Here is a 6469-nt window from a genome sequence, read left to right as displayed (position 1 = left end):
CCCCCGGTATCTGTTTTTGTATGCCGGTTTCTCGTGACTTTGCCTTTGCGTCCTTCCTGATCACAGCAGATGCTCCCTTAAAGTTGTCTTGAGGAGTTCCTGTTTTAGAGCAGGATTCTTCTCTTCTCCCAAGGTAGATGCTGCGGTGGACATCAACTAGTGTACTTCATCAGTGATCTGGTTGATCATCCACTCATTGACCACCTATTTTCCAAAGCACCAGAAGGCAAGGCAAGAAACAATGGATGGAAACTAGCCAAGGAGAGAAGCTTGAAAAGGAAAAAGTTCCTAACAGTGAGAACAGTGAGAACAATTAATCAGTGGAACAGTTTGCCTTCAGAAGTTGTGGAGACTTTTAGAAAAACAGACTGGAAACTTTTAGAAAAACAGACTGGACAGCCATTTGTCTGAAATGGTGTAGGGCAAGGGTTTTCAAACTTGGCCCTTTTATGACTTGTGGACTTCAACTCCCAGAATTCCTCAGCCAGGCATGCCTGGCTGAGGAATTCTGGGAATCAAAGTCCACAAGTCATAAAAGGGCCAAGTTTGAAGACCCCTGGTATAGGGTCTCTTGCTTGAGCAGGGAGTTGGACTAGATGACCCCCCCAAGATCCCTTCCAACTCTGTTATTCTATGTATGTATGTACATTACAGACATTACGTGGCAACAAGGGATCCAAGGTCCCTTCCAACTTTATTACTATTATTATTATTATTATTATTATTATTATTATTATTATTATTATTATTATTATTATTATTATTATTATTATTATTATTATTATTATTATTATTCTCTTGCAGCACTAGCTAAGGATGGAGCTCACTCATTATTGATTGTGCTTCCTGCTTTGGCACATATTAGTCTCCAAACCTGTTAGCTTGGCCAATAGATTACAGGTTCAGAGGGTGTGGGGAAAATGGAAAGTCCCCTTCAAATGTATGACAATCAAAAACCCTCTATCCTACTTCATTCCCCATCCCTCTTTCTTCCCTGTAATCTGTCAGCAGGGGTCTTTTGGTACAAGGGTTTCATGCTAATTCAAAAAAATGCTAAATCTGTCTTCAGAAATAACGCAACAGGTCACAGGTATGTAAGTTAATTAATGTTAATTGGGAAATGTGTGGCTAAACTTGTTGTTCGAAGCATCTGCCTATATTCACCCACTGTAGAAGAGTTCAGAGATGGCCATGAAGAAAATATACAACTCTTAATAAAACATGAGCTTAGCCCAGGAAAACTGGAAAGAGTGAGAAAGAAACTCAAAATTTTCCCCATCTTGACTATCTTTGATATAAGACAGAGGGAAGCAGCTGTTTCATTGTAATGGTATTACACCCTATAACAATGAAATAAAGTTCTAGTATTCTTATAGTGTCTGTTTCTTTACCCCAAAGATGCTTTTTCACAAAGCAACTGGACTTTCTTGTGTTTTTTTTTGAAGACGTTTCGCTTCTCATCCAAGAAGCTTCTTCAGCTCTGACTGGATGGTGGGGAATGGGAGGATTTATATTCCTTGCAGACAGCTGTTCATTTGCATTCTTTTAGCCAGTCGTGCAAATGCAAATGAACAGCTGTCTGCAAGGAATATAAATCCTTCCATTCCCCACCATCCAGTCAGAGCTGAAGAAGCTTCTTGGATGAGAAGCGAAACGTCTTCAAAGAAAAACAAGAAACTCCAGTTGCCTTGTGAAAAAGCATCTTTGGGATAACTATGACCTGGATGACTGAGAATCTCCATAGATATCTGTTTCTTTACCTGTCCTACTTCGAAGCAGTGACACTTATTGTTAATAATAATAATAATAGTAAAGTTGGAAGGGACCTTGAAGGTCATCTAGTCCAACCCCCTGCTCAGGCAGGAAACCCTATACCATTTCGGACAAATGGCTGTCCAGTCTCTTCTTAAAAACTTCCAGTATTGGAGCATTCACCGCTTCTGGAGGCAGGTTGTTCCACTGGTTAATTGTTCTAACTGTCAGGAAGTTTCTCCTTAGTTGTTGCCCTACTACATATTAAGGAAAGTAATTAGAGGCTGTTTTTCCTACTGTCAGTGCAGAGAAAACCAAAATTCATTGATTTCTTTCCTTAAGTATTTCCTTTTAAAGCATAAACATCTGCAGGGCCTATTACTGAGGGCAAATGGGGTTCAGTCATCCCATCAATATAGCAGTTGTTATGCTCCCATTCTTTTCTTTGGTCAGATACAAAAGACCAGATCCAGATGTGAAGGTCCAATTAAACCGATGTATTACTAAAACACCTATGCACAGGAATCTTCTCAACTTAGGCAGCAAGACCACTTTACGCACAAAAATGGAAGGATGTTTCGATTCCCACCATGGATGAATGGTTACAAAAACTGACGGAGTTAGCAGAGATGGCTAAATTGACTGTTCTGATCAAAGAAAAGAACATAAGTACTTTTGTTTTTATTTGGAAACCACTTCTGGACTTTGTGCTTGGGGTGGAAAAAAATGATACTTTGATTTTGAGTTTTAATGATTAGATTGATTTGTTGTTATAGAAATCAACATCTTTTTTACTCATCAACATCTTTTTTACATCGTGGTTTTGATCACCACGATGTAAAAAAGATGTTGAGACTCTAGAAAGAGTACAGAGAAGAGCAACAAAGATGATTAGGGCCTGGAGGCTAAAACATATAAGGAATGGTTGCTGAAATTGGGTATGTCTAGTTTAACGAAGAGAAGGACGAGGGGAGACATGATAGCAGTCTTCCAATATCTCAGGGGCTGCCACAAAGAAGAGGGAGTCAAGCTATTCTCCAAGGCGCCTGAAGGCAGGACGAGAAGCAACGGGTGGAAACTGATCAAGGAGAGAAGCAACCTAGAACTAAAGAGAAACTTCCTGACAGTTAGAACAATTAACCAATGGAACAACCTGCCTCCAGAAGCTGTGAATGCTCCAACACTGGACGTTTTTAAGAAGAGACTGGACAGCCATTTGTCTGAAATGGTATAGGGTTTCCTGCCTGAGCAGGGGATTGGACTAGATGACCTCCAAGGTCCCTTCCAACTTTATCATCATCATCATTATTATTATTATTATTATAAATGGCTAGTTTATACTGTTATAGAAAAGTAAAACGTTGAGGTTTGATGCTAACGCCTTATTTTTCTGCAACAGAGGGAGTCGGACGTCAACACCTTTTTTTCCTTCCCTCCCCCTTCCACGCTTCTCTTTTTCCCTTCCCCTTACCTTTGTTTCCTACTATTTGCTTTTGTATTTTTGTATTTTATACTATAAGCTAATAAAAATAAATATGTAAAAAAAAAAGGAATCTTCTCAACTTAAAGGATGGCAGTTGCTTGGATTTAGATAAGGGTCCACTGAATTCAAAGGAGATGGGACTTATTTGTTTCTGGCTACATAGGGATTCTAGGCTGATTCTTCTTTTAATTCCACCCGCAGGTTGTGCAAGTCCTTCTCCTACATCAGTGGTGGCGAACTTATGGCACGTGTGCCAGAGGCGGCACTCGGATCCCTCTCTGTGGGCACACCCCCATCTCCTCTCACGGCCCCCTCCTCACCAACAGCCCCCTGGAGGAGAGCTGCGCCTGGGTGCAGCCCAGTGAAGCAGCACAGCCAAGGACATGGTAGCCGGGCAGCGGGGACAAGACTCTGCCCTTGTGGCCCATCATGCACAGATGATGCTGCGGGACACAGACAGAGGGTGTGGCTGCCATGGCACTGCTGGGCTGCCTGGGTGATCTGTGGCAGGCCGTGGAGGTGGTGGGTGGCCCAGCGGGCAGGGCGGAGCAAGGATAGGGGGGCGGTTTTTGGGCACTCAGTCTCTAAGAGGTTTGCCATCACTGTCCTACATCTTCCATCATCTGACTGTATCTTGTAACATGAATGCCCAGAGCAAAGCATTGCAATTCCATGTGAGTTGTTTTTCCAGATCCAGTCAGCTCTTCACATCCAATTGACTCTACAGTCAGAAAGGAATAAACAATTTGTTGGTCTGGTTTAATTGATTTGGTTGATTTAATTCAAAAACTCCATCAAATTGCCTTCAAGTTCAATCTTGAAATAAAAACTTTGTATGGCACTAGTTCTTGAATTAGAATTAGTCCATTTTTATTCATAGTCTTCTAATATCCAATTGCCNTTCTGGTAGCACAACCCCACCCTTGGAAAAGAACCTGTATTTCAGGAACCAAAATCGCCACAAGTGTGCCCACCCATATCAACCATGGGATCCATCAGGCTTCCTGATTAAAAAGCCAAAGCGTAAACAGGAAGGTGGAATGTGGCAAACAAGATCACCAACATCCTATGTATGCTTTTGGGACTACTAAGATCCAGAATACAGAATAATAGAAGACCTTGGAGGTCTTCTAGTCCAACCCCCTCCTCTGACAGGAAACTCTATGCCAGGGGTCCCCAACCCTGGGTCCGTGGACCAGTACTGGGCTGTGGCATGCCAGCACCAGTCCGCACAAACAAGCAAAGCCCCATCCGCGAGATGCAGGCAGCACACAAAACCACGCACCCTCCGGTCTGTGGAAAAACCTCTCTCCACGGAACCGGTCCCTGGTGCCCAAAAGGTTGGGGACCTCTGCTCTATGTCATTTCAGACAAATGGCTGTCCAATCTCTTCTTGAAAACTTCCAGTGTTGGAGCATTCACAGCTTCCGGAGGCAAGTCGTTCCACTGATTAATTGTTCTAACTGTCAGGAAGTTTCTCCTTAGTTCTAGGTTGCTTCTCTCCTTGATTAGTTTCCATCCATTGCTTCTTGTCCTGCCTTCAGGTTCCTTGGAGAACAGGTTGACTCTCTCTTCTCAAATCTCAACAAGGAGTAGAAAAGGTCCAGAGTGATTAATTTGCCTCCTGATAAAAAGGCATTTGTGACCAGCTGGACTCAACATGACAGCTATTCTGTGAATAGATGTCCCCCCTCCCCCGTGAGTGTGGGAGGGGGAGGGGGGACAAAATCTGAGAGGTACGCCAGCCAAAATGCTTACCCACTTCAGTGTAATCTCTCTTAGCATCTCCAGGTTCGTTGCATGAGATCCAACTATGTTGGCTTGGAATATTGACAGTCTTTTAGATTCTCCCTACTAAGGTTCTTAAAGAATCTAAAAGATCATTACAGGTAGTCCTTGACTTACAACCATTCGTTTAGTGACCATTCAGTTACAAAATCACTGGGGAAAAAGTTACTTATGACCATTTTTCATACTTTCGGTCATTGCAGCTTGCTCACGGTCAGCTGATCAAAATTCAGATTCTTAGCAACTGGCACGTAGTTATGATAGTTGCAGTGTTCATACAATCACCTTTTGCGACCTTCTGACAAGCAAAGCCAATGGGTAAGCCAGATTCAGCATATCAGAACTGGAAGGAACTTTGTTGAGGTCTTCTAGTCCAACCCCCTGCTCAGGCAAGAAACCCTATACCAGGGGTAGGCAACCTTGGCTCTTTTATGACTCATGGACTTCAACTCCCAGAATTCCTGAGCCAGTATGGCTCAGCTTGGAAACCACTCCCTTTCCCCTCAGCATGGCTGGCTCAGGAATTCTGGGAGTTGAAGTCCACGAGTCATAAAAGAGCCAAGGTTGCCTACCCCTGCCCTATACTATTTCAGGCAAACGGTTGTCCAATCTCTTCTTGAAAACTTTTAGTGTTGGACCATTCACAACTTCTGGAGGCAGGTTGTTCCACTTTACACTTGTATCACTTTATAATCGTATTACTAACTTAATTACTACAGTGACTTGCTTAACAAGTGTGGCAAGAAAGGTCATAAAATGAGGCAAAACTCAACAACAGAAATGTTGACTCAGTCGTGATTGTAAGTCAGGGACTGCCTGTATTAATACTGAAAATCCTTGTGGTTCTTGCCTTTTCTATTGCTGGCTGAAAATAGGATAAGTCAAAAAAAAATGTATGAATGAAGATAGCCAAGCACTTCATGGCAACTATGCTCTTCCAATTGTACGCAAAGAATGGTGTGTGTTAAGGGGAAATAAAATATGGGTGAAGGAAAGTCCAGATTCTCTACATTCCAAATGCTTATTTCCAGCAAAATATGTCTCTTTCCTTGCTTTATAACACATGTCATTTATCCTGTAAACAGCTGCCAAAATAAACAGGAATGAGGGCAGGATACATCCTTGTCTCACTTTTGTATTTACATAAAAGTTAATTAGAAATAAAACAAAACACAAGGCAGGAAGCACAAGGCGGTTTCAGAAAATGGTTAGCTCATCCTTGCATCCCCTAAACAGAGCCCAGACTTCCCCCGGTATCTGTTTTTGTATGCCGGTTTCTCGTGACTTTGCCTTTGCGTCCTTCCTGATCACAGCAGATGCTCCCTTAAAGTTGTCTTGAGGAGTTCCTGTTTTAGAGCAGGATTCTTCTCTTCTCCCAAGGTAGATGCTGCGGTGGACATCAACTAGTGTACTTCATCAGTGATCTGGTTGATCATCCACTCATTG

The sequence above is a fragment of the Protobothrops mucrosquamatus genome, unplaced genomic scaffold, assembly GCF_001527695.2.
Source record: "Protobothrops mucrosquamatus isolate PMUCROS unplaced genomic scaffold, P.Mucros_1.0 scaffold_276, whole genome shotgun sequence".
NCBI lineage: Eukaryota > Metazoa > Chordata > Lepidosauria > Squamata > Viperidae > Protobothrops > Protobothrops mucrosquamatus.
Note: the sequence above shows the minus strand (reverse complement) of the source record.